This window comes from Chrysemys picta, chromosome 4 (genome assembly GCF_011386835.1).
Source record: "Chrysemys picta bellii isolate R12L10 chromosome 4, ASM1138683v2, whole genome shotgun sequence".
NCBI lineage: Eukaryota > Metazoa > Chordata > Testudines > Emydidae > Chrysemys > Chrysemys picta.
The window spans coordinates 34,563,313-34,582,773 of NC_088794.1; the positions used below are offsets into that span (position 1 = coordinate 34,563,313).

The 19,461-nt window shown below is 46.2% G+C and overlaps 1 protein-coding gene across 18 annotated transcripts in view; it reads left to right on the forward strand.

Annotated features, from left to right (window-relative positions):
* TSPAN4 (tetraspanin 4) overlaps positions 1 to 19,461 on the forward strand; it is a 716,150-nt gene that overhangs the window by 670,348 nt on the left and 26,341 nt on the right. The gene's annotated exons all lie outside the window — the stretch shown is intronic.

Below are 19,461 nucleotides of genomic sequence, written 5' to 3' on the forward strand. Positions count from 1 at the left end.
CCGGTCTCAGTCCATTTCATAGTGAACAGGTGTCCAAATTCTATTCGACACCACCTTGCACCCTTGTTGAGTCTCAATAAAGAGGCCATTGACTAAACTGGGTCCTGAAGAACTTTCCCATTCATTCCTCGCTGTGGCTCCTCCAGGTCAGGGTGACCGCAATGTAAATAAGCTGGTATTGCTACTGGTGGGAGCTGTTTTTCTTTTGGCCACGCAGAGGCTTTCAGACTCTGGAGCTGTCAAGCTGGTGTCCTTTATAAACACAAAAACTCAATAAAAGAAAAAAAAAGTTTTAAATTGCAAAGTACAGTGTCATTTTTAAATCAATATATTCCTTCTTCCTGTGTAACAAAGTGGTTTGTTGATGGATGAGATTTATGACACCAGATTGTATCTTTGCCTCCCTTCTCTTTGGATGAGATCCAGAAACTCCATGAAATCTTTACACATTATGAAAACGAGCTCCAGCTTGTCTCTCTGCCGGAGCCCCTGAGAGGAGAGAGCTGAACGCCCTCCATGGCAAATGCTGACTTTGATATCTAAACACATGGGTTGCACGTTTCCGTTGACACTGTGATGCTATTACAAATGGACCTGGCACCTACCCTGTGTAATTCTAAAAGCAGCATCTGCCATTGTCAGGAGGCACCGCTACTGTCTTCTGCTGCTCTCCTTGATGTTGTCTGGGATAGGAGCCAAACCTCTAGCCAACTCACAGTTGTGTATGGCAGCCATAAAATGCACATGTCACATTCTGGATTACAGATTTTCCAGCAGAATCAGCTTGATATTTGGCTTTTTCCTCGAAATTTTCAAAGTTTCTCTCTTTTTCTAAGTTTACTGCTGCTTAGCATGGTTTCTGTTGTTTGCACAGCAAATGCTGCTCTAGTGATAGGGAAATACAGCCTACATCATTTTGCTCTGCTGGAGGGGAAATTGCAGTCTCTTTACACGTACTGTTCACATGGGGAAATTGCCACCTGTCCCAGTTTATTATCCATGAGCTATTGGGAAATGACTCCCTTCTCTTCTCCAGTCACCACCTACCATCTTCACCAGGACAGTCTTCAGGTGGGAAATGCAACCTTCCAGTGGGGAAAAAACAATTAAACAATGGAGATGGTGGAACATTTGTTCCAGATACCATTCATTATTTTATATATTCTTGTTGTGTCCCCTATTATTCATCTGCTTGCTAAAGTCAACAATCCCAATCTTTTCAATCTTTTTTCATATGAATTTTTCTAGGCCCTTGATTATTCCACTACTCTCCTCTGAACTCTCTCAAGCTCTGCTATATCCTTTTTGAAATCCAGTGAGCAGTATTATAGATAGTATTCCAAATGAGGCAACACCATTGATTTATGTAGCGGTATTATAATATTTTTGGTATTATTTGCCATCCCATTACTTATGCATCCTAATGTCATTAGTTTTGACCACCACTGAACACTGAGCAAATTTCTTCATCGAGCTGTCTACAAAAGCTGCCTACATCCCTTTCTGGAGTTGACATTAGTTTATTTAGAATACTGCAAGATGTGTGAGCTGTTCATCTTTTTCCTTTCTATGTGCATTACTTTGCATTTATCAACATTAAACTTAATTGGTCATCATGTTTCCCATTCACTTAATTTGATTATGTTCCTTTGAAGTGCCTCACAGTCTTTTCTGGATTTGACTAACCTAAAAAAACCCACTTTATCATTTGAAAATTTTACTTCTCTATTGTTCATCCACCCCCACTTTCCAGCTCATTAATGATTATATTAAACATCACTGGATCAAATAGAGAACCTGGAGGCAGTCCGCCATTAACTTTTTGTCATGATGAAAATCAATCATTGATTCCTACTCTCTGTTTCCTGCCTCTTAGTCTGTTTTTGATCCATGACAATACTTTGCTCTCAACCCAGGACTAGTTAGCTTCTTTAGTAGCTTCTTGTGAGGGACCTTGTCAAAACAAAGAATTCGGAGAGAGTAGTCAGATACTCTTTTCCTTTGCAGAAACTGTGCTGGTTAGATTCTATTGTAGCATGATCTTCCAGGTGTTTTATTATTCTATTTTTAATTACCATTTCAACCTATTTGTCACGTACAGCTTGCTGGTCTGTAATTCTCCAGATCACCTCTAATGTCTTTTTATTTAAATACAGATACAATATTTATTACCCTCCAGTCCTCTGGTATAGCAGCTGTTTTTAATGAGAGAGTGCATATTTTTGCTAGCAGCTCAGCCACTTAATGTCGGTGAGGCCCTTCAGAGCTCTTGATGTATACCACTGGGGCCTAGTGACTTACTGTTTTTTTTTAATTACCAATTTGTTCCAGCACTCTTTCTTCTGATACTTCAGTCTCTGATTGCCCATGAATTACCCCAGACCTGATATGTACCAGTAATCTCCCTTCAAGATTCAATTCCCGGTTCTTCCACAGACTTCCTGTGAGGAAAGTCACTTAATCTCTCTATTCCTCTGTTTCCCATCTGTGAAATGGGGTAATACTTGTCTCTTGAGATTGTGAGCTTTTTGTATATTACCTAGCAAAATGGGGGCCTGATCTCGGTTGGGGTCTTTAGACATTACCATAAAGCAATATTGCCATTGGGGGGGGGGGGAGTAAATACTTGCCAGCAGATGTCCTTCTAAATATGGGGGTAAACTGCAGTATCTCAGATTCCACTGTAGTAAGTGGTGGGCAAATTACCTTTTAGTGGTACTCGTAGGTTGGGATCACACTCATTGCTACGCACAGGACAATACCACGTTTATATTGTGCCTTTTGTACCATGCAAGTGATTTACAATATACATCATTCTTTGCTACTAAGGCTATGCTGAGAACCAAACAGGACAGATACTTAGTCAGTAGAGCTGACGTGTGACCATCTGGAGTGATTTCAGGGAGAGATTTCCACCTTTGAAGTTCCTAGCATAGAAAAGCTCTGTACCCAGAGGCCTTACACTGATAAAAGCCATTTTCACCTGAATCAGAAAAAAAAGCGAACGAGAAGATGGTTGAACTGAAAAGAACCAAGTAGCTGCAGTGTCTTTTATATTAAAAAGGCTAACGTGAAATCGAAAGGCATGGTTGTCAGCCCAGCTGTTACTGAGCCAATATTTTTGTGCTCCAAAATAATTGCTGGTTCCGTCATTGTCACTTGGACAGAAGCACCTTCCTGTGCTTACATATCAGGTACCTAGATCCCTACCTGTCAAACAGTTGAGGCCACAGAAAAGGAAGCCAGTTTTTGAAAATCCATTACCCCAAAAGATACAAACTGATACTAGTAAATACATTGGTTAATCCCAATAATGGCTTTAATGGCCTTTTAAAGGATTGCATGGTCCATACGCTCAGGACTTTGTCTACATGGCAAGTTACTGCACAGCAAGCCGTGGTGTGAATATACTTACAGTGCACCAGCCTGCTACCAGTACCATCCCATGTGGACACTGCTACTGAGCAGTGAAAGTCACAGAGTTCAGCTGGATGTTCTAACTGGCTTCACACAGTAATTTGCCACGTAGACAAGGTGTTAGATGCAGCCAACCTCTGAAAGTGGTGAGACAAGCAGGTCTGCCAGAGTCTGTCATCCTATGGCTACAGAAAGAAGATTGAGATATATCCCCCACTGCACACTTATGTCTCTTTCACAAAATGATACCACAGAAGGAGCAGTCTGAAGCGCTTCTATGCTGTCAAAACAACAGCTTACGCTGACTATGTGCTTCAGGATTCACAATTGTGCAATACACATTAGGATTCAGTTTGCAGTGGAAATGGGTCTGGAGATGCCAGGCAATGCATTAGACTCTGAAAAAGCCTCAGAATTGATTTACAATAAGACGTTGGAACAGAGGATCCCAAAAAGGACCTCAGTTCCATCATTGTGCCTTAAATCAAAGTAGCAGCCGTGTTAGTCTGTATCCGCAAAAAGAAGAACAGGAGTACTTGTGACACCTTAGAGACTAACAAATTTATTAGAGCATAAGCATCCGAAGAAGTGGGCTGTAGTCCACGAAAGCTTATGCTCTAATAAATTTGTTAGTCTCTAAGGTGCCACAAGTACTCCTGTTCTTCCTTAAATCAAACTGGATTCTATCTGCCATCAACAGTAACCAGAACAGGCTGGGACTGAAACGGCAGCATCACAGATTCTGAGTCCTTTCAAGAGGAATTGTATATTGGAGACGGTGGAAGCTTGACAAGTTAACTGGATATATGAACATTAGACAGCTGGATATAAGGGATAATGAGGCCAGGTGATGTAAGGACAAACTCAAAGGGTTATAGCAAACTACCCCTGTTTTGCTCAAGTTGGCGTCCTGAAAGTCCAAGAGATGAGAAACATTTTTATTGCTGTAGATACATACTTAAATTAAAATTGATCTGAAGTCTCCTACTGGTGGTAACTGGTTAAAAGAATCACTTTTTTGTGACAAAGAGTACAGGACAACATTAGACAGTATCTTCATTAAGGCCAAAGATGATCATTGTGATCATCTAGTCTAATCTTCTGCATAGAAGGCCATAGAATTTCACCCATTAATTCATGCATCAAGCCCAATACAATGTAGTTGAACAGCGCATATTTTACATCAAAATTAGTTCAGAAATCTAGACATCTGATTTTCAGTCTGTTTAGGGATGCAACCATGTATGCAAGTGTGTCCCTCGTTTCTCTACAAAATTACTAGAATTGTGCATACCTATCAGGTAACCGTGTGCAACTGCCTCATTAAATGAATTTTCAAACACAGTTAACTGATTTTGTGTAATTGTGTATGTATATGTGTTCTTAAATTGGCCTAGACCGCTCTTAAAAAATCTTATTTATATATTTGTAGTAAACATTCAAAAATCTTCCATGAACAGTTATCCTTGGCTCACAGCTTATGAATTACAAACAACTCCACAGTTGCAGAGACTAAGAGAAAGGGATGAGGAAAAAGAGACAGATTAAAAAAAATCAATTACACATGCAAGAGGCCAAAGCAGCAAATTAATTACAATTATATCAAGTCAAATATTTTTCCGGCATCCATTATCATGTTGATTGGAAAAAAAATCTAATCTGCACGCTGGGTGAATTCTACACCTGTAAATATTTAAGGCAGAGGTGGGCAAACTGCAGCCCACAGGCCACATCTGGCCCGCAGGACCAACCTGCCCAACCCCCGAGCTCCTGGCCCCAGAGGCTAGCTCCGGCCCCTCCCCTACTGTTCCCCCTCCGCCGCCAGCGCAATGCTCTGGGCGGCGGAGCTGTGAGCTCCTGGGGCAGCGCAGCTGCAGAGCCGGGCCTGACCCGGTGCTTTGAGCTGCATGGTAGTGGTGGCGTGGCCCGGAGGGGCAGTCAGGAAGGAGGGAGGGTTGGATGGGGTGGTGGTGGGGCAGTCAGGGGCAGGGGTTCCGGGGGCAGTCAGGGAACAGGGAGAAGGGGTGGTTGAATGGGGGCATGAGTCCCGGGGGGGCAGTCAGGAAGGAGGGAGGGTTGGATGGGGTGGCAGGGGGCAGTCAGGGGCAGGGGTTCCGGGGGCAGTCAGGGGACAGGGAGCAGTGGTGTGTGGATGGGGCAGGGGTCCCAGAGGGGTCGTCAGGGAACGGGGGGGTTGGATGGGGCAGGAGTCCCGGGGGGGGAGGGGGTAGATAGGAGGTGGGGGCCGGACCATGACCCCCTCCCCTAACCGGCCCTACATACAATTTACAAAACCCGATGCGGCCCTCAGGCCAAAAAGTTTGCCCGCCCCTAATTTAAGGTGTAGGAGTTTATTAGAAAACTATGTATGGCCAGCTCCTCAGCTGATGTAAACTAGTATAGCTCTACAGCTGTAGCTCATACGGTTCATTATGTAAACAAAGGGCTTCCTATATAAAATATAAGGAATTCCTGTGATTATTAAATCATGTGGGGAAAACAGTACTTGACAATTGCCAGTGCTACACTGTGAGACTACAATCTAGGGCCCAGTCAGTGTGGGAAACTCATGTGATTCCACCCCAAGAGAAAGGTGACGGCTCAAGGCCTGAGGCGGTTGTGCTCAAAGAGACCAGGAGGGGATCAGAGGTGCATTCATCTAGTGACTGACAGTATACTGTCTTTCAGAGATGATGGAAAACCAATTTAACAACCATTTGCAGTCATTAAATATCATGTGGTATTGTCTTCAAAGAGAAATGAGTGACCCCAATGTCCTGGCTAATCTCCAGTGGGATTAATTACATTCTTACCTAAATTCACCCTCCAGTCTCTGGTGGAAATGTTCTTTTCTTCTTCCTATCCAAAACTGAGGTGCAGTTACAAAAAAAAAAATAAAAATCACAGCTTATGCCAACAGAATTGATAGGACCAGGTTCCCAGCTGGTACAAATCTGACTTCAGTGGAGCTACTTGAATTTATTCCAATTAAGGATCTGCCTGATAATATCTGTGATAGCTCAAAGATGCTTCCACTCACATTATATATGCAAACCCTTTCCCCTTGAGAGCAACATCTCAAGCATCATGGAAATTCTAAACTCCACCAACAGTTACTATATGTTATTCTTGATGTAACTGCATTTCAGAGGCTGGTGAAGAGTTTGTAAATTAGTTTGTAAGACACATTGGGATCCTTGTGGATGAAAGAAGGTTCAAAAATGAAAGTCATTGCTGCTAAATGCCCCTCCTCCTGCCCTTGTTTTAATGAAGGAAACCATTACATAGCTCTTCAGTGCACCTGATAGAAAACAGATATGCTCTTGGAGGTAGTGATGCAATTTTCAGTAATTGAAAATGAATAAACTAAGTGAGGATTGTTCAGATGTGTCCTATTATTGCAGTAAAACATGGCATTATAATGTGCTGTTGATGACACTGATTTGAAACAAGATGCTGCAAGAATAACTTCTGTTCTCCTCATCTCACAACACAAGAATGAGTGGACAGTCAGTGAAACTGAAAGGTGCCATATTCAAAATTGATAAAAGGGAAATACTTTCCCCACATAATACATAAGTAGACAGTGGAACCCATTGCCACAGGATGTCACTGAGCACAAGAATATTGCAATATTAATGAGGGATTGAATGTTTTAATGGATACCAGTATCCAGCATTGTCATAATTAATGCAAAAATAAAAGGGGGTGGGGATAGAAGAAATATAGAATTTTGCCTTAAACCCTGAAACAGTCTTTATTGGGGTGAAATATTCATGGGGTGGGCAGAATACCTACATCTGCCTTCTGCTGGGTTTCTTGCACCTTCCTCGGAAACATCTGGTGGTCCATTAGGACCAAAGTTCTGATCTAATCTGGCAGTTCCTGTGCTTGCTGCCCAGGGTCAAAGAAGGCTAACAAAGAACTATCTGCAGTACCAGCTTTACTCTGTAGGGAGAGGCACAGAAATAAAACTCCGTATGCATGAGATATTCTGGGGCCCAGTTGACCAAGTAAAGACTGTATCTAGAGTGTAGCGGCTCGGACTGCACTTGTCAGTGTGAACAGGACAAAGCACAGTGAAATTTCCAGCACAAATAGGGCAGGTGTATGAGGTAGATTGACCTCTCTGGCACATAGGTGGATGATGGATGAGAGAATGTGTGTAATCACTGGACCACATATGAAGGATAAGATGAGAAATGCTGTAACCTCTGATTCATAGTAGGAGAATGCAATAGACGAATTTTGAGAACATGGCCCATATATCCAAGGTGGATGAACAGTTTGCTTGTTAGTGTTTAGAGTGTATCAATGGTAATGGTATCAAATGGCCCATATTGCATATGAATTTGTTGATATATATGTGTGCGCCCAGGAAAATTATATAAAATAATTTATCAAAACCATGTTACTGAAGGGCTAAGTTATTAGACCGTTGTTGCCCAAGTCTAAATAATTTCTAATATAAATATGTATTAACACACACACACACAAAAGTAGCACTCTTGGATAAAGTCAGCCTGTAGTATTTGTGAAAATGGTTATAAAATATCTCTAAAATATTGATTTTAGTCTATACAACTCCCAGAACAGCTTAAAAACTCCAGCTACAATACACAAAGCTCTTCAACCAAAATATATCAATCCTTACTTGTAATAAATTGAATCAAAATAGTCACTTGTGAAAACATGTTTGTCATAAACTCCTTTCTGCAGGTTTATGGTTTCTTATCTGCAACACTCCTCTGCAGCAGGGAAGTATGATAATCCCCATTTTACAGATAGAGAATGGAGGTACAGAGAAATAGTGACTTTCCAAGAACAGACACGAAGTCTCAAGGGGTAGCTGTGTTAGTCTGTATCCACAAAAACAACGAGGAGTCCGGTGGCACCTTAAAGACTAACAAATTTATTTGGGCATAAGCTTTCATGGATAAAAAAACCACTTCTTCAAATGCATCAGGAAGTCTGTAGCATAACTGAGAGATTGTGGCTCAACAGATCCAAGTTAAACTAGCATCTCAACCACCAGGCCATTCTTTTCCCTGCAAGTTTTTCTAGGATCATCTGTTCTTGCTGCCTCCTTTGCCCTGAAATTCATAAAGCAATGCCAAGGTGTCATCATAAATCTTCCTTGGTGTCTAAGGAATGTTGGGTGCTAATAGCATATCAGTGAACCGGTTAGAATTTAGGGAAGCATTAAGAAATCTGACAGTGCACGTTTTTCTAGCCAACATGATTCTAAACGTGAAGGTACGACCAGCTGGGAAGTGTTATGGAATGACCTAAAGTAAAGCAATTCACACAGTGAATACTCCAAAACAATAAACAAAATTCTACTCAATACTAGAGACATCTCAAATTTGAACAGAAACAACCACTCCTCCTCTCCCCTCCCCTCCCCCCCCCCCCGAATCCTACAAGCCATACCATGGAAATGCAGTGTTAAAACCAATACTACTAACATATATACCAAGTAAGCAATGACTAGTGGTCCATAGCACATTCTAATAGCTCCTAAGAGCCTGATCCAATTAAATTAATGCAAAGCCTCCCACTGACCTCACTGGGCTTTTTATCAGGCCCTACATGATGTTCATTCTTTTGGCAGATGGGATAAGGAGGGTTTCAAGAGCCAGAATGTGGTGCAGTCCCCAACACAAAATAAACCCCTCAGATTTTCATCCTTACAGTCAACCCAGGTGCTGGGTTAAGTCCTGCCCAATTTAAGGGGAGACTTACCTATCAGTACAATCAATCACATCTCTCCCTAGCAGGCAAAAGAGCTCCCATGAATGACCTTCTAGATTAGGGACTTTCTGTTTACATTCAGTGTCCCTCTCCGTGCTAGCTGTAAAGAATGATTATCAAGGCATGAAATTAAAAGTTTCACCCAGTGGGAAACAATTGGATATATTGTCATTTCCTTACAGCTTCTCCTCCTTTGATGGGGAGGGAAGGTGGCAGGGAAGCAATCACCAGAAAGGTCAGGAACATTTACTTACCAACATTTACTTAGCAGCTTTGTCCAGTTTGATAATTGCTGTTTGGGATCTCAGTAATTTGTGGGGGCTGGTGCAATATTTTGTTCATGACGCTGTAGGGAGCAGTGAGGCTTGAAATTAAAATTCTCTATTCAGCCGCAGGTTAGAAACCTGGGGAATGCTGACGGCAAGCTCCTTGGGGACTCTCTGTAAAAGCTTTTCCAGGGACTTCAGCACTGACTCACATAACGACAAGCAAGACAACATGGTGACTTAGGAACACCACATGCAGCCCCTGGTGGTCCTGCTCACACATGAAGTGGCAATAGACACTCTCCTCCCCTCCCAGAGAGGCAGGGACAGCAGTATGGGGGGGTGACAGGAGGCGTCCTCCCCTCCAAAAGTAGCAGCAGAGACCGCTCCCTCTCAGAGAGCCACCTGCTACTCACCCCTGCGTTAGCGTATAGCAACTTGGGTGGGAGTGCTGGTAGGCAGGCTTGGTCCTCTGCTTTCTTCTCCTGCCACAGAGTCCTCTGTGGGCATGGTATTGATGTAGCCTCCCAGAGCAATGGGTCTTGGAGTGAACACCCTATGGAGATGCATGGGGCAGTTCACCAAGCCATCATACAGCTCAACATATGGGATGACAGGATGAGGTACGAGGGCCTGATGCAGTCATACTCCACATACCTAACCAATGCCAGAATTGTGATTGCAAAGCACTAAGGCCCAAATTTAAGGCCCCTAAATCACTTAGGCTTGCAGTGCTGAGAAGAGCAGTGCTTAAATACCTTTAATCTGTGTCTAAGGGCTTAATCTAAACCCCTCTGATGGGGTTTGAATCAGACTTTAAGGCTCTTTAGCACCATTATAACTACATTTTATCAACTTCCGATTACTGTAAAGCCTGGGACTAGCTGATTGCTGTGCAAATAAATGCAGCATATTGGTTCACCCTCTTTAGTCCGTGGAGAGCTACCAGTACCTTGTGTTATCTCATCTGGAGCAAGAAGTGGAGATGCAAGGCTCTTCCATGGAGCATTGCCAGTCTCACACCTCATGCCATAGCAGGAGGTGGACACGCTCCAGGTCTTCCTGGGGGAAAAGTCACATTAATTTCAGTGAGACAGGATCTGACCTTAGAGAAGATCCTAATATGCCGCTCTAGCAAGTGGTTCTCTAACACTGTTTTAAAATAGATTTACCTGGTCCATACCAAACAGACAAGCCATGTTAGCAGAAACTGCACTGAAATCTGATATTCTTCTTCGAGTGATTGTTCACGTCCTTTACACATTAGGTGTGCGCGCGCCGCGTGCATGGACGTCGGAAACTTTTTCCCTTAGCGGCTCCCGTCGGGTCAGCAGGGCTCCCCCCCCGCCAGAGCGGCGCCCCGCTCTAGGGCATATATACCCCGCAGACCCGACCCCTTCAGTTCCTTCTTACCGTCCGTGGCGGCGTTGGAACAACTCTGTCTCTCGTCTGAGAGTGTCCCTTAGCATAGTCATTAGTGTTATCTGCAACAGTTATCAGTTCTTTAGTTGTTAGTGTTAAGCTTAGTAGTTAACAGTTCATTAGGTACTTGAAGTTCTTGCTGTGGTTGTTTGGTCAACCCCGGCACCGGCCCTGGGCGGCGGGGCATGCCGCACGCCCAAGGCTTCAAGGCTTGTGCCACGTGCCGTAAACTGATGCCATTGAGCGACCTCCACGACTCGTTTCTCCGCTGCCTGGGGGAAACTCACCAGAAAGAGCGCTGCAAGATCTGTAAGGCCTTTAAGCCCAGAACTAAGAAAGAAAGAGACTTTCGCCTCAAGCAGCTGCTCATGGAGACGGCGTTACAGCCCTCCACTTCGACGGCACCGTCTGCCTCAGTGCGGAGCGCCCCGGCATCAGTTCGGGAACCGGCGCCGGCGGGTCACCCGAAGCCCACGGCACCGACCCAACGGGGGCATTTACGGCACCGGTCGTCTTCGCCGACAAAATCGAAGGGCCAACCCAAGGCCCGAGGACGCTCCCCGCATAAGAGGGCAGCGCCAGCGAAGACCTCGAGTGCGCCTAAGGCCGGCACGGCCCCGACACAGGCCCCGGTAGTGGCTCCGGCGCCGAAAGGCCCATCGAGCCCCGGGATAGGCGCATCGAGTGAGGAAGAAGGGCTGGAGGAGCTCTTGGAACAGCCCTCCACTCCGGACACATTTGAGGCAGCAAAAGACCTGATTGCATTGTCCGTTGAGGGCGCTCCACATATTAAGGACGCTCCGCCGAGACTGCCATCCAGAGGCAAGTCGGCGATGGTGCGCCCATCACGGTCCCCATCTCGGCACCGTTCACGGCACTGGTCCCGGTCGAGTTCCGCCTCAGTGGACTCCCGGTTGCCCTCTGCACAGAAAGTGCCACAGCCGTCGGGCCTCAGTAAGCGGTCAGCACCGACTCAGCAGCCATACGCGAGTCGGCACCGGGATGCGTCGGCTACACGTTCCCCGAGACCGACCACCCGTAGTCATTCCTGGTCCCGTGGTCACCGGTACCGATCCAGGTCCAGGTCGGCGAGACGCTACTCCAGGTCCTGGTCACGGAGACACTACTCCCCAAACCCGGACCGGCACCGATCACCGTCCGTGGTGTCGGAGACTGACTTGGGCCGGTACGGCGGGTATGCCCATAGGGCACAGGCTAGTAGAGACTACGAAGCCTCTGGTCATCCCCAATGGGGCCAACCAGGCCAATGGCCATTCTGGACACCCTGGGCCTACCACCAGCAAGGGCCCCCATCTAGGGCCTCGAGATCTGGGCCATCAGGGTACCAATCCCGCTCTCCGCGGTACCGTCCCCCTCTCACAAGGAGGCAACGATCTCTAGACCGCAGGAGCGGGAGGGAGTGGACTCGGCACCGAGCACGGTACTGTCCCAGTCCCACGCCGTGGGACAGGCTCCAGAGGAACAACCAGTTGATGACGGGTTGCAGGAAGGTGAGGATGGGCAAAAGGCCCCGACCTCTTCCTCCTCGCCGGACGAGGCAGTGGCGGGCACGACAGTGTCTGGCCCTCCCCCGATTGATCATCGGGCGCACCAGGACCTGCTTCGCCGGGTAGCCCTCAATCTGGGCTTGCAAGCAGAGGAGACTGTAGAGCAGGAGGACCCCATGGTCGACATCCTGAGCCCGGAGGGCCCCTCCAGAGTCGCTCTCCCGATTATACGGACAGTCCAGTCTAACTATAAGACGGTATGGCAAACGCCTGCCTCCAGTGCACCAACTGCAAGAGGCGTGGAGAGAAAATACTTCGCCCCATCTAGAGGGTTTGACTTCCTCTTTTTGCACCCGTCTCCTTGTTCGCTGGTAGTCTCTGCGGTCAACGAACGAGAGTGTCATGGCCAGCAAGCCCCTGCACCCAAGGGCAAGGAGGTGAAACGCTTGGACTTATTCGGGAGGAAGGTCTATTTATCTGGGAGCCTCCAACTGAGGATCGCTAATCAGCAGGCGATTCTAAATAGGCACAATTTTAATTCTTGGGCATCAGTCTCCAAGTTCAAAGAATCCCTACCTCCGGACGCACATCCAGAGTTCACGGCCCCAGTGGACGAGGGGATGGCGGTGGCCAAAACTTCATTGCAGGCCTCCCTCGACTCAGCTGATGCAGCGGCTAGGACAATCGCGTCAGGGGTAGTGATGAGGCGTTCGGCATGGTTACAGGCTTCAGGCCTTCCACCAGAGGTGCAGACCACCCTGCAGGACCTCCCGTTTGAAGGTTCGGGCTTGTTCTCAGACCAAACGGACGCCAGGCTACATAGCCTCAAGGACTCGCGAGCGACTGTAAAGTCATTAGGAATGCATACCCCGGTGACACAGCGCAAGCCCTTTAAGCCTCAACCACCACAGAGGCAGTACCACCCTCGCCCTCGGCACGAACCGTACCGCCGTCGTGGCAGGGATAACAGGCGAAGACATAACAATACGCCTAACCAAGGCCAAGGTCACGGCCAGGGCAAGCCGCAGCCAGGGAATAAACCAGGCTTTTGAAGTTACGCTCAAGGACAGCGTATCACATCCCATGCCGGATCCACCTCTATGTTTCAAGGACCGCCTGTCCCATTTCTCTGTCGCGAGGCACTCCATTTATGGGACTTCTGTATAGCCCATGCGGTCCATCTTATTGCAGCGTATCTCCCAGGTTTCCAAAACAGGTTAGCGGACCGCCTCAGCCGATCCTACCACGTGCACGAATGGGCTTTGAGGCAGGACGTCCTGCATTCAATCTTCCGGAGGTGGGGCTTTTCCCGGGTGGATCTTTTCACCACCAAGGACAACAGACAATGCCCTCAGTTTTGCTCTTTTCAGAACCTCAGCCCGGGATCGTTGGCAGATGCCTTCGCGATTCCATGGGGAGGGAGCCTGAGGTATGCCTTCCCTCCATTCCCGCTCATCCACAAGGTCCTCCTCAAGACCCGCAGGGACAAGGCGACAATTATCCTCATCGCCCCGGCGTGGCCACGACAGCATTGGTTCACGACCCTGCTGGAATTGTCCATAGCCGACCCGATTACCCTGCCCCTCTATCGCGACCTAGTCACACAGGACAGGGGTCGCCTGCTCCACCCGAGCCTATCGTCGCTACATCTCACGGCGTGGTATCTCTCTGGCTGAACGATGCGGAACACAGGTGCTCTCACCAGGTTCAGCAAATTCTCCTTAGTAGTAGGAAGCCCTCCACAAGAGCAACCTACCTGGCCAAATGGAAGAGGTTCTCCAACTGGTGCGAGCCTCAGCACATACAGCCTCTGCAGGCCTCAGTTCCATTGATCCTGGACTACTTACTACACCTCAAGCATCAGGGGCTTGCGCCCGCCTCGATTAAAGTGCATTTAGCTGCCATTTCGGCATTCCATCCGGGAGAGTTGGGAATGTCAGTGTTCTCCAACCCCACAGTAGCCCGATTCCTCAAGGGGCTGGAGAGGGTGTTTCCCTACTCGCGCCCACCGGTCCCTGCGTGGAGTCTGAACCTAGTCCTAACTAAGCTCATGGGGCCTCCCTTTGAACCCCTAGCCACTTGCTCCCTCATGCACCTCTCGTGGAAGGTGGCCTTTCTCGTGGCCATCACATTGGCCAGGAGGGTATCGGAATTGAGGGCCCTCACTCCAGAACCCCCTTACACGGTTTTTCATAAGGATAAGGTGCAACTGAGGCCGCCCCCCAAATTCCTCCCAAAAGTGGTCTCACAGTTTCACATGGGGCAGGACATTTGTCTACCAGTGTTCTTCCCAAAACCCCATACGGACACTTGCCACCGCAGCCTCCATACCCTCGATGTTCGGAGGGCATTGGCGTTCTATCTGGAGAGGACCAGGTCGTTCCGCAGAACACCTCAGCTGTTTATTGCCGTTGCGGAACGTATGAGAGGCCTGCCTATCTCGACACAGCGCTTACCGGCATGGATTGTGCATTGTATACGCACATGTTATGAGCTCGCCAACGTTCCGGCCCCAGAGTTCCGGGCTCACTCGACTAGGGCCCAAGCGTCCTCGACGGCCTTCTTGACACAGGTTCCTATCCAGGACATCTGTAAAGCGGCCACCTGGTCGTCCGTGCATACGGACCTTGACTCCTTGTACCACCTCCAATGGTAAGCCTGGGAGTCACCTAATGTGTAATGGACGTGAACAATCACTCGAAGAAGAAAGAACGGTTACTTACCTTCTGTAACTGTTGTTCTTCGAGATGTGTTGTTCACGTCCATTACACTTCCCACCCTCCTTCCCCTCTGACGGAGTCTCCGGCAAGAAGGAACCGAAGGGGTCGGGTCTGCAGGGATATATATACCCTAGAGCGGGGCGCCGCTCTGGCGGGGGGGGGGCCTGCCGACCTGACGGGAGCCGCTAAGGGGAAAAGTTTCCGACGTCCGTGCACGCCGTGCGTGCACACCTAATGTGTAATGGACATGAACAACACATCTCGAAGAACAACAGTTACAGAAGGTAAGTAACCGTTCTTTATGGATGGACATGGATGGGTAAGATTCCCCTGGATATGGAGCCAAAGTAGTTATTGTAATTCACACTCCAACTTGCCATCTGTGATAAACTGATGTTTCCTATCCTTTGTCTGATGAATCCCAAAGAGAGGGAGTTTGTTTCTATTCTAGTTCCAGGGTAATGGGAGAGTCACCCATCTTGTCCATTTCAGGTAAGGAAACCTCTGGTATTCCACACTCCTAACAATAGGTGTCTTAGTTAAAATTTCTCAACAAGCAAGACAATATTTTATTATGCTTCTTTGCATCTACTCATTAAATGGAGTCATGCATTACGAAAGACATGACCTGCCTAAAGATGAACACAGCAGATTCACGGTGCAGAGTATTTGATTTGTGTTAGGCATCTATCCTGATTGTTAAAAACCCAGTAAGCTGGTAGCACAGAGACAAACAAGTACAGCTGGCAGACTAGGTAGGTAGGAACATTTTCAGCAGGGTGGGATGAGCTCTCTGCTATTTGTTTTTGGTAAGTTCATTCCTGAACAGCCCAAACTGAAGGCATAACAAGAGGAATGTACGAGAAGTTCAGAGTTGTTTTGAGTACACTGTGAATTTTTTATTTACGTAAGAGGCAATTCATTTAGATATCAGACATTTTAAACGGTTTCTAGTGTTCTAAAAATATTTTGATGAAGGAAACGAACTTGGTATTAGCACAAAATGAGTGCCTTCTAGGGAATATCTACTGCCTACACTTTCAGAGTGGCATTGTGATTTAGTTACACAAAGCCCTGTGTCAAACTCAATAAGAATCACATGACTAGAACCCAAGCAGACCTTAAACATTTAGGGGGAAACATGACTTCAAACCCCAAGAGGCAGGTAATTCACAGAGAAGGCTACAGTGCTCAAGCAAGGTAGCATGTGGTCACAGGATTATTCTTAGCATGCTTAGCAGTATTATCTTTGTTAAAAGAAACAGCTATCCAACAGATGCTCTGAGGTCAGCAGCTCCTTCTGCCCCAAGCTCATGGCAATAAAATCCATTAATTAATGCAAGATGTTATTTATTAACAATTAACAGACTTGACTTGAATCAGTGCAGCCATGCATGCCACATAGCCCTTGTTCCCCTACATGGCTTCTGCACATCTCTGCTGCAGGCACAAGTGGCAGGGAGAACAAGGGCTATGTGCCTAGTACTCCTCTCTCCTGACAGAGGTGGACCACAATTTACATTCTGTTCTACAAATGTGGTTCTAGTCTAAAAAATAACTTTACAGGAAGAAGCAGCCTTCTTCCTACTTTGTCTCCATAACAAATTTGCTTGGACTCTGGGAGTCAAGTGGGTCCTTTACCTCATGCATCACCGCTACCAAGAGATTCTGCAGGTCAAAACTATGCACGCAAGGAGCAAAGAATAGGCTCTCCTAGGCACGGCTCTGGTGAGGGAAGTCCCTGTGGCTAGCAGTGCATCAACTGGCTGCAGGAAATTGCAGCATTAAAGGTACATCATTGGTATTGTTCTGAGATGGTAGGGGAAAGGGCAGTTGTATATCAGTGTATGGGCAACTGGCCAGAGACACTATAAATGAACCCTATTACATATTAAGCTGTCTGTCACTAACACTTACTATTAGTTGCACCAACCTAATCAGCTGTGCATACAGAAGAAGAGAATGCTGATATAGGTGTACTCAGCTAACAGCATTTGACCTACCACTTATCTAGAGTTGTCACCAATCTACAGAACTGTAAGACAGTATCTCTATTTTTTTTTTGGACAGTGTCAGGCGAAAGGAGAGAGACACACACAGACATGAGATTACAGAAAGTGCTTACTTCGCCAATGAAAAGCAAACAGGCACTGTCCCCTTAATCCAACAGATAGTGAAAATAATCAATAGCATACAAAGGGGTAAATTGGTTGACTGGGGCTAATTTTTGGTGCAGTGCACAGGGATTTAGCCACATGATGCCCATTAACCTTAGTGGGCAATGTGCTGTTAAATCCACCTATGGATGTGGCCCTGTGACGTCAGGCAGATTCATACAGCTCTTTTTGTCTCCCATCCAGGGAAAAGTGGTAATCTTTTAGAGGGATCTGTTCTTTTTTGCCACTACAAGTTGCACATTAGTGAATCTGTTACTTGTAAAATGTTGAGCAGGAATGCATGGTTAAGCAATCTATTATGATAAAATGAGAGCATGTTAAAGCACACCTGGACTAACAAAATATTGCTTCTGATCTTTCAGGCACTTTATAAATGCTGACTGGGTTATTAAAATTTATTGATCTGAAACAGAGCATGAAGGTTACATTTACTAAGGTGGTGTCTGAGTCCTGGTAAAACGGATTATCACGCTGTGCGGGTGTGTCAAATGGTTTGCGAACGCAGAATTAATTGAAGAAAAGGAATCTTGGCATTTTGTATCTTTCTAACAGCACATCATTTGCCTTTCAGGCAAACACTTCGCTCTCTCATTTGACCTGGGCGCCCTTGTTCCAGATTAGTGGAGATTTGAACTTTAGGATGATATATTGGTCTCTTAATTTTAAAGATTAATTTGTAAAGCCTAAGAAACAATTTCCTAAGTATCCCTTCATTTTTCACCTCCAGGATAACAAAGTTGTTTGCCTAGATATCTTTCCCCACCCACTCTTTACCCCTCAAGTATAGCCCTTCTCCTTTTCATTCCTCCCACTACTGTGAACTATACAGATGGGAAGTAGTTTGTCAACAATTCATTGACCCCATCATCCCCAAAAGATACTAAATAAAGCACCAATCCAACTGATCAGCCACATGTTTCCATTCTATCTGGTGGCTTCTCCTTCACAGAACAGTGATTCTAGATAAATTAGAGGGAGGGAGGGAGGGTAGGCAGAGAACATGAAACCCAAGTTTAATCTAATTCTGAAATGAGGGGTGAGGATCTCCTGCTCCTGCAGATTTATCATTCATGTTCTTTAATTTACCAAATGAATCCCAAATTTACTGACAGTGCTCACCTTCAGAACTCTCCTGTAACTAGGGTACCAGCTATATGATCCTGAATAAAATCACAAGCTGCTTACATGTTAAATATAGTGAAGTGCATAGTCACATAATATAAAATGTTAACATGGCAATTACAGTGTTGGTAATCAAATACGACTCTCTCCTACACAGCATCATTGTGGCCTTTTATCAGTGGCTCATATTAATATATGCCTCTTGTGCAGCTAAGTTTGTTTTCATAGAATCGGAGGAGGAAGAGAGGGAAAAGAGATCCAAGTGTAGCCTCTGCGCACAGTGGAGATTTCCTGATGGAGGATGTCCTAGTCTTTTGAGGCCCAATTCCACACTGCCTTCCATGTTATGCATTTGTTTTACCGTTGCTTTATAGAATATCAGGGTTGGAAGGGACCTCAGGAGATCATCTAATCCAACCCCCTGCTCAAAGCAGGACCAATCCCCAGACAGATTTTTGCCCCAGATCCCTAAATGGTCCCCTCAAGGATTGAACTCACAACCCTGGGTTTAGTAGGCTAATGCTCATACCACTGAGCTAGCCCTCCCTCTGGAGGGATATAATATAGTTATACAGATGTCAATGCTACCAAATCAAAATTCTCCCCTCACACCTCTGGGAACATTTTAGACCCACTTTGCCCAGGTGCAAGTGACTACCCACCTTGCAAGGCTGTGGAGAATCAGGCCCTCAGTGTGTGCTGGAGCTAGAAAACCCTTGCAGCCTATGGTAACTAAGAACTAGCTTCAGTCAGTCCAGTCCCCCTCAACTGGAAGAATGACTGGGGCCAGAGGGGGAACCTCTAAGGGTCATGGATTGTACTTCCTTTGTCCTGTATTGACTATGACACTCTACATTAGTTGACACTGTGCAAATGCAGTTTGATTTTTGCATTCATGTTCTTGTTGAGAGTATCAGCAAGGCAGTTAGGGAGTGACTAACTAGAGGCTCTGACCAGCTGTTCCCCCTTCTCAGGTAGGATTAAAGCAGACTGGTGGGGCAGAGTATAACTGTGCACTCATTGTGCTATATCTATCCTATGGATAAACAGCCAACTTCAGCTGGAAGGACCATTA